At 38.7% G+C, this 22696-nt stretch overlaps 1 protein-coding gene across 1 annotated transcript in view; it reads left to right on the forward strand.

The window, feature by feature from the left end:
* NDUFS4 (NADH:ubiquinone oxidoreductase subunit S4) overlaps positions 1-22696 on the forward strand; it is a 179611-nt gene that overhangs the window by 143265 nt on the left and 13650 nt on the right. The window lies entirely within an intron of this gene.

Below are 22696 nucleotides of genomic sequence, written 5' to 3' on the forward strand. Positions count from 1 at the left end.
ATTTCCCTTATTTTTAAATGGTTAAAAAAAATTAATAATAAGTCATGACTATTAATTCATTTGACTTAAAAGGTTATGTTATAGAGAATCAGTACAATGAGGAAGAACATTTTCAGACTGAGTTGCCTTCGAGAAAACATTTTTAATACTTTCTGATTATATTTTGAGACTCAGGTAATAAGGAACATCATCATGATTACTACAATAGCTAACATTTCATAAACACTAAATCATGAGCCAGGCATTATGCTAAGTGCTTTTCATTCAGTCTCATTTAATCCTTACAAAAACCCTGTGAAGCAGGGACAATTATTATTCCCACTTTATATTTAAAGGAAATTGAGATTTAGAGACATTAAGTAACATTAAGTAATAAGGTCACATGCGTATAGGTAGGTGGGTGAACAAGTTTTATGTGAACACAATCATGCTTATGTATATATTGCCTATGGCAGCTTTTTAGCTGTTGTTGGTGTTGCAATTGAGTCATAGCGACCAGATGTACAACAGAAAGAAAAACAGTCTGGTCCTTCTCCATCCTCATGATATTGCTATATCTGAGCCCACTGTTGCAGCCACTGTGTCAGTCCATCTCATTGAGGGTCTTCCTCTTTTTTCAGTGACTCTCTACTTTACCAAACATGATGTCCTTCTCCAGGGACTGGTCCCTCCTGATAACATGTGCAAAGTACACAAGGCAAAGTCTTGCCATCCTTGCTTCCAGGGACCATTCTGGCTGTATTTCCTCCAAGATAAATATGTTTATTCTTCTGGCAATAGTATATTCAGTATTCTTCGCCAACACCATAATGCAAATGCATTAATTCTTCTTCGGTCTCCCTTACTCATTGTCCAGCTTTCACATGCATTGAGGCTATTGAAAATACCATGGCTTGGGTTAGGCTTACCTTAGTCCTCAGAGTGACATCTTTACTTTTCAGCACTTTAAAGAGGTTTTTTGCAACAGATTTTCCCAATGTAATATGTCGTTTGATTTCTTGACTGCTGCTTCCATGAGCTTTTGTCTTAGTTATCTAATGCTGCTATAACAGAAATACCACACGTGGATGGCTTTAACCAACAGAAGTTTATTCTCTCATAATTTAGGAGGCTAGAAGTCCAAATTCAGGGCATCAGCTCTAGGGGAAAGCTTTCTCTCTGCCAACTCTTGGGGAAAGTTCTTGTCTCCTTTCAACAGCTGTGGGCCCAGCATTCTTTAGAGATTTCCATGTGTCTTGACATCAGTCTTCCTCTAGTTCTAGGAGCTTCTCAGCCCAGGGACCCTGGGTCCAAAGTATGTGCTGCATTCCTGGCTCTTCTTTCTTGGTGGTAGTAGGTCTCTCTCCTCTCTGCTTGCTTCTCTCTTTTATATCTCAAAAGAGATTGACTCAAGATACAGCCTAATTCTGTAGATTGTGTCCTGCCCCATTAACATAACTGCCTCTAATCCTGCCTTATTAACATCATAGAGGTTAGGATTTACAACACGTAGGATAATTATATCAGATCACAAAATAGAGGACAACTACACAATACTGGAATCATGGCCTATCCAAGTTAACATACCTTTTTGGAGGACATAGTTCAATCCATAACAGTGTTGACTGTGGATCCAAGTATGATGAAATCCTTGACATTGCCAGTCTTTTCTCTGTTTATCATTATGTTACTTCTTGTTCCAGTTGTGAGGATTTTTGTTTTCTTTATGTTAAGATGTAATCCATACTGAAGGCTGTACTCTGTGATATTTATCAGTATGTGTTTCAAGTCCTCTTCACTTGCAGCAAGCAAGGTTGTGCTAACTGTATATTGCAAGTTAATGAGTCTTCCACCAACCCTGATGCTTGTTGTTCTTCATATAGTCCAGTTTCTCAGATTATTTGCTCAGCATACAGATTGACTCAGTATGGTGGAAGGATATACCACTAACACACACCTTTCCTGATTTTAAAACACACTGTATCCCCTTGTTCTGTTCAAACCACTGCCTCGTGGTCTATGTACAGGTTCCACATGAACACGATTAAGTTCTGGAATTCCCATTCTTTACAGTGTTATCCACAATTTGTTACGATCCACTCAGGCAACTGCCTTTGCATAGTCAATAAAACATAGGTAAACATCTTTCTAGTATTCTCTGCTTTCAGCCTAGATCCATCTGACATCAGCAATGATATTCTTCATTCCACATGCTCTTCTGAATCCAGCTTGAATTTCTGCTTTTAAGCTTCAAAGATATAATCAAGTAATTGCAATAGAGACCATATACCCCTCCAAAGCATAAAATATTTATTATTTTGCCTATTACACAAAAAGTTTACTGACCCCTGCTCTAAAACCATTATATATACTGCTTCAATAAGGGAGGCCATTTCTTTACTGACATTTTTATAAATCCAGAAATATTCTTTATTTCAAATACTTTCAAGGACCTGTGTCTTAATAGTCAAAATTCTCAGCTGGTAACTCAAAGTTCTTCACAGTACAAGCAACAACTATTCACTAAAGCACTCACCTAGCTTTATCTTAGTATCCCCCAACTCTCCTTTCTGTACTTATACCCCAAATCTGCTATGTGTTTTCCTCCATCTACAATTTGTACTGTTCACTTCCTCTACCTTATTCCTAACTGTAGCACTCCCACGTAATCTTCAAAATACGTTTTAAATGTTTTCTTCATCTTGATCCTTTTCTTGATTCCCCTCCCCACCACCATTCCTTACCCCCAATGGATGTGCCCTCTCTTGCTTTGAACGACCACAATAATTTGTTTCCTTCTTAAACAGCTCTTACATATGATTTTGTATTTTATTTTTTCTGTACTGCATTCAATCAGAAATATGTTTATTACCCTGTTGTATGCCAGCACTGTGTGGCTAGGCTCTGAGGATAGTTAAATAAGGCACAGTTCTTGTACTCAAACTGTAATATTTTATCATGCCTACTGGACTAGAAGCGCCTATTAAGGTGAAGACCAGGTCTCATTCACCTTTATCTTTTAATGTGCTTAATAAAATATTGGTGAATTTGAACAGTAAATTTAATGATATTGTAAATTGTTTTCCAGAACATGTTTTAAACTTTTCTTTTAATCACTTTAAGTTAATTTGGCTACTTGTTTTTTTAGAACTGTTAATTCCCTCTAATTAGAATTCTTAAGAAGGAAAACTGTAGTAAAATTATTAACAATTTCTTATGACTTCTTGTAAATATTCTACAAGGAATGAATGTTTTTCTGTTTATTTGGAGCTTATCCTCAGTTTATTAAAGGCTTGCACCCAAAAATGTACTTAAGATGATCACTTCATAATGTTATAGTTGTTTCCAAGCAGTTTATTATTTGTTCTAAATTCTTCATTTTATATAGAAATACTGAGACCTAGAAAAGTTAAAAAATAAAAGCCCAAAATCAGTTACATAGCTCCTAAGTGACAGGGCCTAAGTCTGCTGTTTTTTTCTGTGATAGTAGGCTCTGGTTGATTTTAAAAATGAATCATCTAGATCTGCTTTCTTGTAAAATGCTAACCTATAGTTTTCGGCATCATTTCTATCACCAAGGCCATATTTTCCAAATATTGTTCCTTCTTTATTTCCAACTTTCACATTTCAATCACCAGTAGTTTTCAAGAAACCTTGATTGCATGTTTGATCAATTTTAGAGTGCGGAAGTTGGTAAAAATCTTCAGTTTCTTCATCTTTGGCATTAGTGGCTGGTGCATAAATTTGAGTAATAGTCATATTAACTGGTCTTCTTTGTAGGCAAATGGATATTATCCTATCATTGACAGCGTTGTACTTCAGGATACATCTTGAAATATTCTTTTTGACGATGAATGCAACTCCATTCCTTTTCAATTTACCATTCCTGGCATAGTAGTCCATATGACTGTTTGATCCAAAATGGCCAATGTCAGTTCCATTTCAGCTCACTAATGCCTAGGATCGCAGATATCGATGTTTATGTGTTCCATTTCATTTTTGACAACTTTTAATTTTCCTAGATTTATACTTCGTACATTCAATGTTCAGATTATTAATGGATATTTGCAGCTTTTCTTCTCACTTTGAGCAGTGCAACATCAGCAAACAAAGGTCTCAAAAACTTTACTCCACCCACATCATTAAGGTCGACTCTACTCTGAGGAGACAGCTCTTCCCAGTCATATTTTGAGTACCTTGCCACCTGAGGGGCTCATCTTTCGTCACTGTATCAGACAGTGTTCCTCTGCTATTCATAAGGTTTTCATTCTCCGGTTTCTTTTTTTCATAGAAGTAGATCACCAGGTCCTTTTTCTTAGTCTATGTTAGTCTGGAAGCGCCACTGTAACCTATCCAACATGGGTGAGCCTACTGGTATTTGAAATACTGGTGGCATAGCTTCCAGCACCACAACAACACGTGAGCCAGCACAGTATGACAAACTGACAGATGAGTGTGTCAGATACCTTTTCTCAACAACATAAACAGCAACTATCCATGTGGACGCCCCCACATGGAACACACAGGAATCAAATCAACCACGTCTATGGAAAGAGATGATGGAGAAGCTCAATATCATCAGTCAGAACAAGGCCAAATGCCGACTGCGGGCAGACCATCATCAAATGCTCATATTCAAGTTCAAATTGAAACTGAAGAAAATTAGAATAAATCCACGAGAGCCAAAGAAGGACCTTGAGTATAGCACACCTGAATTTAGAGACCATCTCAAGGATAGATTTGGCACATTGAACATTAATGACTAAAGACCAGAAGAGTTGTGGGGTGACATCTAGGACATCATACGTTAAAAAAGCAAAAGGTCATTACACAGACAAGAAAGAAAGAAAAGATCAATCTGCATGTCAGAAGAGACTCTGAAACTTACCCTTGAACGTCAAGTAGCTAAAACAGAAGAAAGAAATGATGAAGTAAAAGAGCTGAACAGAAGATTTCAAAAGGCAGCTTGAAAACACAAAGTAAAGTATTATAAAGAAATGTGCAAGAACCTGGAGTTAGAAAACCAAAAGGAAAGCACATACTTGGCATTTCTCAAGATGAAAGAACAGGAGAAAAAAATTCAAGTCTCAAGTTGCAATTCAGAAGTATTCTATGGACAAAACATTAAACAACGGAGGAAGCATCAAAAGAAGATGGAAAGAATACACAGGGTCACTGTACCAAAAAGAAGTGGTCGACGTTCAGCCATTCCCAGAGGTAGAATAATGATCAAGAACCGATGGTACTAAAGGAGAGTAGTCCAAGCTGCACTGAAGGTGTTGGGAAAAAACAAGGCTTCAGAAATTAATGGAATATCAATTGAAATATTTCAAAACGGGTGCAACGTTGGAAGCACTCACTCATCTATGTCAAGAAATTTGGAAGACAGTTTCCTGGCCAACTGACTGGAAGAGATGCATATTTGTTCCCATTCCAAAAAAGGTGATCCGACAGAATGTGGAAATTATCAAACAGTGCCATCAATATCACACACAAGTAAAAAAAATTTTTTTTTTTTTATGTTTTATTGTACTTCAGGTGAAGGCTTACAGAACAAATACTTTCTCATGAAACAGTAGTACACATGTTGTTTTATGACATTGGTTAACAACCCCACAATGTATTAACCCTCTAACTTCTCAACCTTTTTTTTTTTTTTTTTGGTGAAACTACACATAGCCAAAGATACACCGTTTCAAAAATTTCTACATGCACAGTTCAGTGACACTGACTACGCTCTTCCAATTGTGCTGTTATTCTCACTTAAGATGAAGGCTTACAGAACAAAACAGTTTCTCATTTAACAGTTACTACAAATGTTGCCCTATGACAATGGTTAACAATCTCACAACACATCAACAATATCCTTACTCAACCTTGGGTTCCCTATCACCAGCTTCCTTGTCTCTTTCTGCCTTCTGGCCCTTGTCACTGGACTCCTGTACCTCGTTAGTCTCATTTGGTTTTACGGGGCTGTCCACTCCCAGGCTGAACAGACACACAAGTAAAATTTTGCTGAAGATCTTTCAAAAGCGCTTGCAACAGTATATTGACAGGGAACTACCAGAAATTCAAGCTGGATTCAAAAGAGGACATGGAATGAGGGATATCATTGCTGATGTCAGATGGATCTTGGCTGAAAGTAGAGAATACCAGTGCAGTGTAATGGATTGATTTTTGTGTGTCCTTTCTAGCCCTAATGTTGTAACTCACCCAGGTGATGGGGCTGGACTGTGTGATGGGGTAATTGTGGCCCCCCCAAGGGGTTTGGTCAGTTTTGTCATCCCGCTGAGCTTGAAGTGAGCCAACGAGAGGTGGGAAAAGCAGAGCCCACCATCACCAACCAGGAGAGACCGGTAGGAGACAGCGCAGTTGGCTTCCCGGCACACAGAGTGAGAAACCTGAGTCCTTTGGGCACAGACTGAGGGCCAGGAAGAGGCCTACGCCTGACTAATGAATCTGGGACTTACCCGCCTCCACAACTGCGTGAGTCATTCCCTTTATAGAGTTCGTAAGTTCTGTGAATTAAGGAACCCAAAGATGGGGGAGAGAGTACTGAGGGGAGAGGGAGTAGTTGATGTTAAAGATGATGCATGGTATAGCAGCTTGGAAAACTTGGACATTTGGGACATCTTTAACCTCTGTCTCATCGGAAGTAGCTTCGTGCTGATCCTTGTAAAAGAAATTATTCGTTTAGCCAGAATAGTCATTTTATTGACTGTGCAAAGGTATTCAACTGTGTGGATCATAAATAATTATGGATAACATTGCGAAGAATAGAAATTCCAGAATACTTCATTGTGCTCGTGCAGACCAGTACATAGACCAAGAGGCAGTTCTTTGAACAGAACAAAGGGATACTGTGTGGTTTAAAATCAGGAAAGTGTGAGAGTTGTGCCTTTCGCCATACCGATTCAATCTGTATGCTGAGCAAATAATCTGAGAGGCTGTACTGTATGAAGAAGCGCTCGGCATCAGGATTGGAGGAAGATTCATTTACAACCTGCAGTATGCTGAAAGGGCATAGGACTTGAAGTACTTACTGATGAAGATCAAAGACTAAAGCCTTCAGTGTGGATTGGACCTTAACATAAAGGCAAGAGAAAACCTCACAACTGGACCAATAAATAACATTGTGATAAACAGAAAATATTGAAGTTGTCAAGGATTTCATTTTACTTGGATCCACAATCAACACCCATAGAAGCAGCAGTCAAGAAATCAAATGACATGTTGCATTGGGCTAATCTGCTGGAAAAGACCTCTTTAAAGTGTTAAAAAGCAAATATGTCACTTTGAGGACTAAGGTGCCCCTGACACAAGGCATGGTATTTTCAGTTGCCTCATATGCATGCAAAAGCTGGGCAGTGAATAAGGAACACCGAAGTAGAATTTATGCCTTTGAATTATGGTATCGGTTAAGAATATCAAATATACCGTGTACTGCCAGAAGAACGAACAGATCTGTCTTGGCAGAAATACAGTCAGAATGCTCCTTAGAACAAGGATTATGAGATTTTGTCTCACCTATGTTAGACATGTTATCAGGAGGGACCAGTCCCTGGAGAAGGACATCATGCTTGGTAAAGAAGGTCAGTGAAAAAGAGGAAGACGCTGAATGAGATGGTTTGACACAGCAGCTGCAACAATGGGCTTAAACATAGCAAGGATTGTGGTGATGGTGCAGGACCTGGCAGTGTTTCATTCTTTTGTAGATAGGATCACTATTAGTCAGAACGGACTCGATGACACCTAACAACAGCAAGATCTGCATTATCCAATATAGTGGTGGTGCAGTGGTTAAGCGTTCAGCTGCTAACCAAAGATTGGGAGTTCAAATCCACTAGCAGCTCTTTGGAAACCCTATGAGGCAGTTCTACTCTGTCTTATAGGGTCACTATCAGTCCAAATCAACTCGATGGCAATGGGTTTGGTTTTTTGGTTTTAGCCGTATGTGGCTGTTTGACACTTGAAATGTGTCTAGTTTGAATTGAAATGTGATGAAAGTGGTAGATACACACTGGAGTTTAAAGACTTATTTTGGGAAAAAAGTAAAATATTAATAATTTTTATATTGATTACATGTTGAAGTAATATTTTAGACATATTGAGTTAAATAAAATAAATATTTCCTTTTTTTAATGTGGATGCTAGAAAATTTAAAATAACATGTGGGTCACATTATGTTTTTATCAGATAGCACAGATCTAGAGTACTTTGCTATTTACAGGATAGACATTGTATACATATTCTAAATAATTCATTAATATATATTCTATAGTGAATATGAGAAATAGGAAACTCCTACCCAACTTTGAAAATTTCAAACTTTTTTTATTTCTTAAGAAATAGAGTTCTATTTGTTAGATCCTCTTACCTATTATGATTCATACTACATGTAATATGATAATGAAATAAAATAGTTAAGAGACCTACATTATATCACAAATCTCCTATTAATCATCTGTTTTCAATTTCTTAACCAAATAAGGTATTGTGTAGGTCCATCTTTTTATATAAGAATGCCCTCATCCCTAACACTATTAAGAAGTTCTCCTCCTGCTATAGAAAATTTATGCAACCACTTCTCTGCTTCTGTCGTTTTTGCTTAGGTCTCTCTTCTCACTATACCTCAACTCCTGTAGAATGCTGGCTTTGTAAAATTGGGAAGTGGGAAAGAAGAAAAGACTGAATGCCCCCAATGGCTTCCCTGCTTCTACTCCCCCAACTCCTGCCTTTCCCTTTCCCCAGTACATTCACACAGATAGTAAAGAAAATATAAATTCCCCTGTGCCTTTTGGCATTAACCCCATGGCCTCATGCTAAACATCTCCCTTTGAGCTTAGCGTCTCCCTCCCCACCCACCTTCCTGGAATTCTTCAAAGATAACCTTTCTTTGTAAAAAGGAAACAGAATATCTGGGGGTTTCCTCTGAAATGTAGATTAATCTTATTTCAGTTCTTTGTGTACTCAAAAGACCCACCTTTCTCACCCATGTGGGCCTTTGTCTTTCCTTCTGTTGTTTTGTTGTGTCCTTCTGTTGATGGGGTGGAAGGTTGGGGAGGAGGGGGAAACTACATGATGGAGAGGTGGTAGATAGCTGTGGAAAACTTGGATGATACAAGACTAGGATCTACTACTATTTACATGCTAATGAAAACCAGAAGTGGCTTTTTCCCCCATGTTTGATCTGATTAGAAACTTGTTAGCTGTAAAAACTCTTTGAAATTCCCAAAATAGAGAATTTCTTTCAGGAACAGCGGGGCAGAGGACAAGCTGTGAAACTGCATTCTGTTCCTAGTAAGTCTTTTGGGAAGGAAACTCCACCTCTGAATTGAAGGTAAAAATAGGGAAGGAAGCTGTGAGGTTCAGTCCTGAATGGAGGAAAATAGGGAGTAGGGGGAGATAATTTAAGGTGCAACCCAGGACTTATTATCCCAGAAGTAGACACCATTAGCAAAGTTTGGACATCCACTTAACTTACAGTGTTTTGTGAGGGTCTCATCCTCACACGCTTGATTATGGTAAAAGACAATTTTCAGAACAAAGGTAAGAATTATGACTCTCATACAGATATAAAATGCATGTTAAGAATTTATTTTACTCATGCTATGAGATGTTAAACAACCATTCAAAGGAATAGTTAAAACACCACAAATCTATATGGAGTCTTGAGATGAATGGCTAATGAAGACAAAACCTTTCTTTATTTTTGGTATAGGGGAGGAGTCAAATCACTACCAGTAGGACACAGGACAAAATTTACATCTCTATCAGTTATGTCACTCAGTTTGTCCTGTGGTGGCTTACCTGTTTCTGTGATGCTGGAAGCTATGCCATGAGTATTTCAAATACCAGCAGGGTCACCCATGGTGGACACGTTTCAGAGGAGGTTTGAGACTAAGACAAGCTGGCAAGAAGGACCTGGCAGTCTACTTCTGAAAAAATTGGCCAGTGAAAACCATATGAATAACAGCAAAATATTTTCCGGTACAGTGCTGGAAGATGAGCCCCTCAGGTTGGAAGGCACTCAAAATATTACTGGAGAAGAGCTGCCTCGTCAAAGTAGGTCGGCCTTAATGACATGAATGGAGTCAAGCTTTTGGGACCTTCATTTGCTTATGTGGCATGACTCAAAATGAGAAGAAACAGCTGCAGACATCCATTAGTAATTGGAACATGGAATGTATGAAGTATGAATCAAGGAAAATTGGAAATTGTGAAAAATGAAATGTGTCAGAGAGAAAACTGGAGCTTCTGTTAAAATTTAAGCAAAGAGTTTACTGAAGAAACAGAGATCTGGATCAGGCAGCACTTCCTAGGATTCACCAGAGTACTCTGGTCAAAGAAATTGTTCACATAGTTTAAGTGCAGAAAAACTAGAAACTTAATAGGAAAAAATTCTGATTGGTTCTCATTTACAATTTTAGGATTTAACAGGCAACACACAAATTGCAAGCTCCCTTAAACATTGTTTTGTTAATTGTAAAGTTTGAGTCATTTAACAGCTTAATCTAGGGATATTTTGAGGGAAAGCCTGAATGAATATTCTTCCTCCTAGCATCTTGTGAGAGGATGAGGGAGGAGGGGAGCCAGGGGGCTTCCTGAGGTATGCTGGCTAGCTGACTTTTAAAAGTCACCTCAGAATAAGCAGTAAACAGCAAAAATGGACTCCAACCTGCAGTTTTGGTATAAGCCTCTCTTTATGCCAACCACCTAGATTTTTTAAAAGCTCTTTCACGAGTTGAAAGCTTGAAGATCAATATTCTAGGCAATAGTGAGCTGAAATGGACTGTTATTGGCCATTTTGAATCAGGTAATCATATGGTCATTAACAACCTGTGATATACAGATGACACAACCTTGCTTGCTGAAAGTGAAGAAGACTTGAAGCACTTACTGATGAAGACCAAAGACTACAGCCTTCAGTATGGATTACACCTCAACACAAAACAAAAATCCTCACAGTGGGACCAATAAGCAACATCATGATAGAGAAAATATTGAAATTGTCAAGGATTTTATTTTACTTGAATCCACGGTTAACACCCATGGAAGCAGCAGTCAAGAAATCAAATGACATATTGCACTGGGCAAAACCCATTGCCATCAAGTTGATTCCAACTTATAGCCACCCTATAGGACAGAGTAGAACTCCCCCATAGGGTTTCCAGGGAGCAGCTCATGGCTATGAACTGCCAACGTTTTCGTTAGCAGCCAAGTACTTAAACACTGCGCCAACAGGTTTCCTCTGCTGCAGAAGACCTCTTAAAAGTGCAAAAAGCAAAAATGTCACCTTTAGGACTATGATGTGCCTGACCTAAGCCATGGTATTTGCAGTCTCCTTATATGCATGGGAAAGCTGGACTATGAATAAGGAAGGCTGAAAAAGAATTGATGCCTTTGAATTATGGTGTTTATGAAGAATATTGAATATACCACAGACTGCTAGAAGAACGAAATCTGTCTTGGAAGAACTACAGCCAGAATGCTTATTAGAAGGGAGGATGGTGAGACTTCTTCTCACGTACTTTGGACATATTATCAGGAAAGACCAGTCCCTGGAGAAGGACATTATGCTTAGTAAAGTAGAGGGTCAGCAAAAAAAGAGGAAGACCTTCAATGAATTGACACAGTGGCTGCAACAGTGGGCTCAAGCATAACAAAGATTGTGAGGATGGCACAGGACTGGGCAGTGTTTCTTTTTTTTTTTTAACATCAGGTTGCTATGAATTGGAACCCGCTGGATGGCACCTAACAACAACAACAACAACAATAACATTTAACCCTTTCTTGACTTGTGGAACATACAGTATCCCACCCACTTTTTATGCCTCTGGAGTTCTTTGGAATGTACTTTTCCCACTGAAAGTATTTACTTTCCTCTAGTGGGGACTTGTATAATGGGGAAAGGCAAATGAAACGTTTGTTGAAGCAAAGTAGGTGGGGTATTAGGCAAAACCAGAGGTGCTCCATATACCCAAACGGTAAGTGCCCGACAGTAAAGCCTGCTACGCAAGACTGGTGGCGCAGTGGTTAAAAGTTTAACAGTTCAAGTCCAGCAGCAGTTCCTTGGAAACTCTGTGGGGCAGTTCTACTCTGTCCTACAGTGTGGCTATGAGTTGGAATCAACTTGACAGCAATGGAATTTTTTTTTTTTTTTTGGTTACCCAAGACCAGTAGACCAGATTGGCTCACGCTAATCATATATTTTCACATAAATATTTCTTAGATCTATATTACTGTCTCAGTCATCTAGTGCTGCTCTAACAGAAGTACCACAAGTGGATGGTTTTAACAGAGATAAATTTATTGTCTTCACAGTCCAATAGGCTACAAGTCCAAATTCAGGGCATCACCTCCAGGAAAAGACTCTCTCTCTCTCTCTGTCGGCTCTGGAGAAAGGTCCTTGTGATGCCTCAGTCTTTCCTTGGTCTGGGAGCATCCCAGCGCAGGAACCTCAGGTCCAAAGGACACACTGTGCTCCCAGCACTGCTTTCTTGGTGGTGTGAGGTTCCCATGTGTCTCTGCTCGCTTCTCTCTCCCATATCTCAAAAGAGATTGCATTAAGACACCAATCCTGTCAACCTCATCAGTATAACCTCATCACAGTGATAGAATTTACAACACATGAGGAGATCACATATAATCTCATTGTAGTGGTAGAGTTTACTACACATAAGGAAATCACATCAGATAACACAATCATACAATACTGGGAATCATGACCTAGCCAAGTTGCTACACACATTATTGGGGGGACACAATTCAATCCATGACAATTACTAATCAAAAATTTAAACATACTCAGTGACTCGCATGTATTCCACTACTGAAAACCTGATATCAACAAAAAATTCAAAGCAGAAAATAATTGGGTCTTGAAAGGGTTATGTATAATTTACAAAGAGTTGCAAAATAGCTTAAAGACTAAGAATAGGGCTAGAATCTGATAACCCAGATGATGCATAGTTTTCCATTGAAACACAATTTTTTCTTCTGTAACCCCTGTTTTTAAAAAATAAACTCAAAAAGAGATCATTCATGATCACAAAATAAGATTGGGCTCTTATTTGGCCTGATCAGTTACTTGGGTGTAGCAAGACTATTAATTTACAGTTTGCTTTGGTGAACGTTTTCATAAGAAATCTCAAATTGGAATTTTAAAAGCCTTATTAGGCTAGTTTGCCAAGCCAGGAACTTGCTACCAGATTTCACTTGTGATATCTATTAATTTGGGCAGATTCCTCCGTTCTCATGGTCTCAGTTCTTGAGATACGACATAATTATCCTGAGACATAATATACCATATAGTAAGCAAGCATATAATAAGAATATACTGATATGTCAACAATATCAAGTAAAGAGGTTTTATAAGCTAGGGGGTAGGTCCTAAACATCTAAAACTCCATAGGTAAGTGATGTGATCCCCAGTTGACATCTAGTGGTTTAGAAGATGCTACATTCAAACTAAAGAATTAAAGATGTGATCAAGTTAACATTTAAAAAATAACTGAAATTATGACTAATAACCTATAATGTTGATGTCTCATATCAGGCAGTACAGCACCTGGCCTCTGATTAGTAGCACATATCATGGACAGTGAGAGCAATGACACATCTGTAGGAACTTACCATTAAAAAAAAAAAAAAAAAAACCCAAACCCAAAGCCTTCAATTTGATTCTGACTCATAGCGACCCTATAAGACAGAGTAGAACTGCCCCATTTGGTTTCCAGTGAGATGCCAGTTGATTTTAAACTGCTAAACTTTTGGTTAGAGCCAAGCTCTTTAACCACTGTGCCTGCCACCAGGGCTCCAGGAACCTCCATATAGCATACAATTTCTGAAATGTTTAAATTAATTACATTTTATTTATATACATTGAATCTCAGGAAGGCTAAGTATCTCTTCTAATTTGAGAAGTTGCCCATGCAGCTTATCAATACACCTACTTCTCACTTAACAACTATCTTGTTATCTGACATTTCACATTTACGACAATAGTAAAAAATTCATCAGATTATTTTGCGCATTAACACCGTTTGTCTGGCAGCAATGAATGCTGAGGTACAAGGGGAGAGTAACAATGACTGTGATGGGTAAGGTTATGTGTCAACTTGAATGGGCCACGATTCTCAGTGGTTTGGCAGTTACATAATAATGTGATTGACAGTCATGTAATGATGTAATTTGGCTTTTCTATAATAATGTAGTCCTCCATTTTGTGATCTGATGTGGTCATCCTCTATTTTTGCATAATGCCAATTTTTGCATAATGAGCTTGTCTTTGGGCCCTAACCACGTCTATAAGTGAGGAGGGGGTGTAGTTGTAGTAACATCAAATGTTGTTCTTAGGTGCCATTGAGTCAGTTCCAACTCATAGTGACCCTGTGAACAACAGAACAAAACACTGCCCAGTCCTGCACCATCCACACAATCATTGTTATGCTTGAGCCCATTGTTGCAGCCACTGTGTCAATCCATCTCATTGAGGGTCTTCTTTTTCACTGACTTTCTACATTACCAAGCATGATGTCCTTTTCTAGGGACTGGTCCCGCCTGATAATATGTCTAGAGTACGTGAGACAAAAAGTCTCCCCATCCTTGCACCTAAGGAGCATTGTGGCTGTACTTCTTCCAAGACAGATTTGTTCGTCCTGCTGGCATTCCATGGTATATTCAATGTTCTTCACCAACACCATAATTCAAAGACATCAGTTCTTCTTCAGTCTTCCTTATTTATTGTCCAGCTTTCACATGCATATGAAGCAATTGAAAATGCTATGGTTTGGGTCAGGCTCATTTTAGTTCTCAATGTGACATCTTCGCTTTTTAACATTTTAAAGAGGTCTTCTCAGCAGATTTGCCCAATACAATACGTCGTTTGATTTCTTGACTGCTGCTTCCATGGGTGTTTGTGGATCCAAGTAAAATGAAATCCTTGATAACTTCAGTCTTTTCTTCATTTATCCTCATGTTGCTTATTGGTCCAGTTTCGAAGATGTTTTCTTTAAGTTGAGGTGTAATACACACTGAAGGCTGTAGTCTTTGATCTTCATCAGTAAAGTCCTCTGCACTTTCAGCAAGCAAGGATATGTCATCAGCAGTTTGTTAAAGAGTCTTCCTCCAGTCCTGATTCCGAGTTCTTTTTCATATAGCCCAGCTTCTCAGATTATTTGCTCAGCAACAGATTGAATAAGTATGGTGAAAGGATACAACCCTGACGCACACTCTTCCTGAGTTTAAACTTCGCAGTTATTTGTTGTTGTGTTTGAATACCTGTCTCTTCATCTATATATAGATCTTCATGAACACAATTAAGTTTTCTGGAATTCCCATTATTCGTAAAGTTATCCATAATTTCTTACGATCCACACAGTCGAAAGTCTTTGCATAGTCAATAAAATGTAGATAAACATCTTTCTGGTATTCTCTGCTTTCAGCCAAGATCCATCTGACATCAGCAGTGATATCACTTGGTCCACGTCCTCTTCTGAATCCAGCATGAACTGGCAGTTCCCTGTCAAAGTACTGCTGCAACCACTTTTGAATGATCTTCAGCAAAATTTTACTTGTGTGTTATATTAATGATATTGTTCAATAATCTGCCCTCTGGTGGATCACTTTTATCTGGAATGGGCACTAATATAATATCTCTTCCAGTAAGTTGGCCAGGAAACTGTCTTCCAAATTTCTTGGCATAGATGACTCAGTACCTCCCCAGCACTGCATCCGTTTGTTGAAACATCTGAATTGATATTCATTTATTTCCTGGAGCCTTGATTTTGTTCTTTTCCTTCAGTGCAGCTTGAACTTCTTCCAGCAGTACCATTGGTTCTCGATTGTATGCTACCTCCTGAAATGGTTTAGCATTGACCAGTTCTTTTTTGAACAAAGACTCTGAGTATTCATTCATCTGCTTTAGATACTTCCTGTGTCATTGAGTATTTTCCCCACAGAAACCTTCAGAATTGTAGCTCGAGGCATGAAATTTTTCTTTAGTTCTTTCAGTTTGAGAAATGCCAAGCGTGTTTTCCCTTTGGTTTTCTAACTCCAGGTCTACACACATTTCACTATAATAGTTTACTTTGTCTTCTCAATCTGCCCTTTGAAAGCTTCTGTTAAGCTCTTTTACTTCGTCATTTCTTCCATTCACTTTAGCTACTCAATGTTCAAGAGGAAGTTTCAAAGTCTTTTTTGCATCCATTTTGGTGTTTTATTTCCTTCCTGTCTTTTTAATGACCTATTGCTTTCTTCATGTATGATGTCCTTAATGTCATCCCACATCTCATCTGGTCTTGAGTCATTAGTGTTCAGTGCCTCATATCTATTCTTGAGATGGTCTCTAAATTCAGGTGGGATATACTCGAGGTCGTATTTTGGCACTCATGGTCTTGCTCTCATTTTCTTCACCTTCAACTTGAACTTATATATGAGCAGTTGATAATCTCTTCTGCAGTTGGCCCCTGACCTTGTTCTGACAGATGATATTGAGCTTCTGTATCATCTCTTTCCACAGATATAGTCAGTTTGATTCCTGTGTATTCCATCTGGCGAAGTCCACGTGTATAGTCACAGTTTATATTGTTGAAAAAGGTATTTGCAATGAAGACATCGTTGGTCTGGCAGAATTCTATCATGCAATCTTTGGCACTGTTCCTATCACAGAGGCCATATATTCCAACTACCAATTCTTCTTTCTTTCTATCTTTTGCATTCCAGTCACCAGTGATTATCAGTGTGTCATGATTGCATGTTTGATTAATTTTAGACTGCAGAAGTTGGTAAAAATCTTCATTATCAAATAAAACCTAGCTATTTCTAGCACCTCGCTTTTTACCAAGGTGTAAGAGCACAGTTTTGTTATTTTTCCAGGGGACCTTTGGGAAATCTCAAAGATAGTGTAAGGTTCAAAATTATCCTGAAAGTTTTATTGTACATTTAGGATTTGTTTTTAGGATGGCAAAAATCGAAAGTTGTCAGGATATTTCAACACTTTAAGATAGGAATCAGAGGGAGGTGGGGCCAGGATGGCGGAGTAGTCAAACGCTTCCTGTGGTCCCTCTTACAACAAAGACCCGAAAAAACAAGTGAATAGATTGTATATGACAGTCTAGGAGCCCTGAACATCAAAGGCAAAGTTGAGGAGCTGAGCTGAGTGGTGGGCGGGGGGAGAAACAGTTCCGAAGTAGCAAGGGGTTGCCAGACCTGACCTGGTGGGAGCCAGAGCCCTTCAGGCTTGATCAGCTCATGTGCACGGTGAGGGAAGCAGTGGCACTTGGGAGGCGTTTTCCACGTCGGGAGAGACCCAGAGACAGAGTCTACTCGAGTATCCAGAACCAGTGAAAAGCAGCACTCAAGCAGGTAAAGATAGGTACTTGCATCTAGCCTGCTGCATGGATCAAAAAACACCCCATTCAGGAAAAACCTATCTCCCATTTACTCCCCACCCCTGCTCCGCACTGGGTACTGGGCTGGCTTCAGCGATTGCTGATTTCCCTGGGCTGGAAGTAGGACTCGTCACGAGCCATTATCCATTCTCCCGGCCTTCGAGAGGGAAGAATTAACAAATAGGGATAAAATAAGCTTCCGGATCCCCTAAGCCAGGAACTCAGGGTTGGCGTAAGGGGTCCACGGACTTCGAATGCTTTTTACCCTTGCATAGACTTGTGTGGACCAACAGCATAGGTCTTCATTACCACCGTACAACAGTGTATATACCTGAAGTCTAATTTCAACTGTTTCAGCTGTGAAGTGGCAGGTTTATGACATTTGACACTGCTCTGCCCGTTAAGCAATTTCTTCACCTGCCCACATCAGGGGCTTGAGGATTGGTGGCTCCACCCATGCCACGTAGCCACCCGTGACAGGGGTCCAAGAATAAGTGGTGCCCCCCAGTCCTTACAGCCAACAGCACTGGGTACTCATTTTCCAGCTGCAAAACCCACCCACCTACACTCTGTAGGGGACAGGGACATGCTTAACTCCCAGACACTCAGGGGTGCTGTGTGACCTTCTAGTGCAGCCAGATGCCTGTGCCTACACTAAGCACACATGCCTGTCTAGCACTGTAGGTGAGAGCCTGCACCACACTCTTGGTGACTGACTACCTGGAAACCTGAGCTGAATCGATACAAGTAAAGTTAACGGACTCCTGTGCTCACATACTTAGTAACAGATCTAACCACCTGGTGACAGGATGTTAGAGCTTCAAAGGCACCAATAATCAAACTCACTGACAGGAGCAGCCTATTTGGGCATATCAAAACAAGAAGCTAGGACAAAATAAGCAAACAGAAAATAAATAAACATAATAACTTCTTGATGGCTCAGAGACAACAGTCACTATCAAATCACATAAAGAGGCAGACATGATGGCTTCAACAAGCTCTCAGAATAAAGAATCAATAAATTTTCTGGAGGAAGAGAATTTCTTGGAAATATCAGAGGCAGAATACAAAGGATGAATATACAGAACTATTCAAGATACCAGAAAGGAGATCCGACAAAACGCAGAAAATGCCAAAAAACACACAAAACAAAGGAGGAACTTGAGAAGGTTATTCAAGAGCATAGTGACAAATTTGATAGGCTGCAAGAATCCATACAGAGACAGCAATCAGAAATCCAGAAGATTAATAATAAAATTTGTGAATTAGACAACTCAATAGAAAGTGAGAATTGAGGCAGTAGAAGTCAGAATTAGTGAGATTGAACCTAAAGCACTTGACACCAATTTATATGAGGAAAAATCAGATAACAGAATTTTAAAAAATGAAGAAACTCTAAGAATTATGTGGGACACTATCAAGAGAAATAACCTATGAGTGATTGGAGTACCAAAACGGGGGATAACAGAAAATACAGAGACAATCGTTGAAGATTTGTTGGCAGAAATCTTCCCTAATATCATGGAAGATGAGAAGATATCTATCCAAGATGCTCATCAAACCCCACGTAAGGTAGATCCCAAAAGAAAGTCACCAAGACATATATATTATAATCAAACTTGCCAAAACTAAAGCTAAAGAGAGAATTTTAAGAGCGGCTAGGGATAAACGAAAAGTCATCTACCAAGGAGAGTCAGTAAGACTAAGCTCGCACTACTCAGCAGAAACCATGCAGGCAAGAAGGGAGTGGGATGACATATATAAAGCCTTGAAGGGAAAAAATTGTCAGCCAAGAATTATATGTCCAGCAAAACTGTCTCTCAAATATGATGGCAAAATTCGGGCATTTCCAGATAAACAGAAGTTTAGGGAATTTACAAATACCAAACCAAAATTACAAGAAATACTGAAGAGAATCCTCCAGTTAGAAAATCAGTAACATCAGATAACAACCCAAGACTAGAACCCAGGACAGAGCAACCAGATATCAACCCAGATAGGGAAGTCACAAAAATAAATCAAAGCTAAAACACTGAAAATAGGGAAACCGAGATGTCAATATATAAAAGATGACAACAGTAGAAGAAAATAGAGGGACTAAAAAATGTAGACATAGATTTTTTTCATACGGAGAGGAAGTCAATGCAATATAAAGAAATAAAAGACTAGTTTAAACTTAGAAAAATAGGGGTAAATATTAAGTTAACCACAAAGGAAACTAACAATCCTACACTTCAAAATAAAAAACAAGAAAAATATAAAGACTCGGCAAGTACAAAATAAATGACAATGAAAAAGATGAAAAGAAAATACATGAAGAAAAATGACAACACAGAAAATTAAGTGAAACGAAACTGTGAAAAACACACAAAAAAGACATCAGAATGACAGCACTAAACTCACATAATTATGCAGAATGTAAGTGGACTAAATGCACCAGTAAAGAGAGAGAGTGGCAGAATGGATTAAAAAACATGATCTGCCTATATGCTACCTACAAGAGTCACACCTTAAAGACACAAACAAACTACAACTCAAAGGATGGAAAAAAATATATCAAGCAAAAGAACACTCAAAAAAGAGCAGGAGTGGCAATATTAATCTCTGACATAATAGACTTTAAAGTAAAACTCACTGCAAAGGATAAAGAAGGACACTATGTAATCATTATAAAGTATCAGTACTCCAAGAGGACATTACTGCAATAAATATTTATGCACCCAACGACAGGACTCCAAAATACATAAACTGTAACAGCATTGTAAATAGAGATCAACAGCTCCGCAATAGTAGTAGACTTCAATACTCCACTTTCAGTGAAGGACAGAACATCCAGAAAGAAGCTCAATACAGACACAGAAGATCTAAATGCTATAGTCAGCCAACTTGATCTCATGGACATATACTGAGCACTCCACCCAACAGCAGCCAAGTATACTTTCTTTTCCAACGCACATGGAATATTATCCAGAATAGACCACGTATTAGGCTATAAAGCAAGCCTTAACAGAATCCAAAGCATCGAAATATTACAAAGCATCTTTTCTGATGATAAAGCCATAACAGTAGAAACAATAAGAGAAAAAGCAAGGGAAAAAAATCAAACACATGGAAAGTGAACAACAACTTGCTCAAAAACTGCTGGGTTATAGAAGAAATTAAGGATGGAATGAAGAAATTCATAGAATCAAGTGAGAATGAAAACACATCCTACCAGAACCTTTGGGACACAGCAAAAGCAGTGCTGAGAGGTCAGTTTATAGCAATAAATGCACACATCCAAGTGAAAAAAGGGCCAAAATCAAAACATTAACCCTATAACTCGAACAAGTAGAAAGAGAGCAGCAAAAGAAACCCTTGGGCGCAGAAGAAAGGAAATAATAAGAATTAGAGCAGAATTAAATGAAATAGAGAATAGAAAAAAAATTGAAAGCGTTAACAAGACCAAAGCTGTTTCTTTGAAAACATCAACAAAATCGATAAACCGTTGGGCAAGTTGACAAAAGAAAAACAGGAGAGAAAGCAAATAACCCATGTAAGAAATGAGATGGGTGATATCACAACAGACACAACTGAAATTAAAAGAATCGTAACAGAATACTATGAAAAAGTTGTACTCTAACAAATTTGAAAACCTAGAGGAAATGGACAAATTTCTAGAAACTCACTACCTACCTAAACTAACACAATCAGAGGTAGAAACACTAAATAAACCTATAACAAAAGAAGAGATTGAAAAGGTAATTAAGACACTCCCAACAAAAAAAAAGCCCTGGCCTGGACGGTTTCACTGGAGACTTCTACCAAACTTTCAGAGAAGAGTTAAGGTCACTACTACTAAAGGTATTTCAGAGCATAGAAAAGGATGGAATACTGCCAAACTCATTCTGAGACCAGTGTAACCGTGATACCAAAACCAGGTAAAGACACCACAAAAAAAGAAAATTACAGACCAATATCCCTCATGAACATTGACACAAAAATCTCAGCACAATTCTAGCCAATAGGATTCAACAAATATCAAAAAAATAATTCACCATATTCAAGTGGGATTTATACCAGGTATGCAGGGATGGTTCAACATTAGAAAAACAATCAATGTGATCCATCACATTAATAAAACAAAAGACAAGAACCACATGATCTTATCAGTCGATGCAGAAAAGGCATTTGACAAAGTCCAACACCCATTCATGATAAAAACTCTCAGCAAAATAGGAATAGAAGGAAAATTCCTCAACATAATTAAGGGCATTTATACAGAGCCAACAGCCAACATCATCCTAAATGGGGAGAGAGGTTGAAAGCATTTCTCCTGAGATGGGAACCAGACAAGGATGCCCTTTATCACCACTCTTCTATTCAACATTGTGCTGAGGTCCTAGCCAAAGCAATTAGGCTGGAAAAAGAAAGGGCATCAAAATGGGTAAGAAAGAAGTAAAAGTATCTCGTTTGCAGACGATATGATCTTATACCCAAAAAACCCCAGAGAATCCACAAGAAAACTACTGGAACTTATAGACGATTTCAGCAAAGTATCAGGATATGAGACAAACATACAAAAAATCAGTTGGATTTCTGTACGCCAAAAAGGAGAACTTCGGAGAGGAAATTATCAAATCAATACCATTTACAACTGCCCCCAAGAAGATAAAATACTTAGGAATAAATCTAACCAGTGACATAAAAGACCTGTACAAAGAAAACTACAAGACGCTACGGCAAGAAACGAAAAGACCTACATAAGTGGAAAAACATACGTTGCTCATGGGTAGGAAGGCTCAACATTGTGAAAATGTAATTTCTACCCGAAGTGATCTACGTATACAATGCAATCCCAGTCCAGATTGCAGTGGCACTGTTTAATGACACGGAGAAACAGATCACCAACTTCTTACGGAAGTGGAAGAGTCCCTGGATAAGTAAAGCATTACTGAAGAAAAACAAAGTGGGAGGCCTCATACTACCTGACTTTAGAACCTATTATACAGCTGCAGTAGTCAGAATAGCCTGGTACTGGTACAACAACAGATACACAGACGAATAGAACAGAATTGAGAATCCAGACGTAAATTCATCCACCTATGCGCAGCTGATATTTGACAAAGGCCCAAAGTCCATAACTGGGGAAAAGACAGTCTCTTTAACAAATGGTGCTGGCATAACTGGATATCCATCTGCAAAAAACACTGAAACAAGACCCATACCTCACACCATGCACAAAAGCTAACTCGAAATGTATCAAAGACCTGAATATAAAATGTTAAACGATGAAGATCATGGAAGAAAAAATAGGGACAGTGTTAGGAGCCCTAATACATGGC

The sequence above is a fragment of the Trichechus manatus genome, unplaced genomic scaffold (assembly GCF_000243295.1).
Source record: "Trichechus manatus latirostris isolate Lorelei unplaced genomic scaffold, TriManLat1.0 scaffold00074, whole genome shotgun sequence".
NCBI lineage: Eukaryota > Metazoa > Chordata > Mammalia > Sirenia > Trichechidae > Trichechus > Trichechus manatus.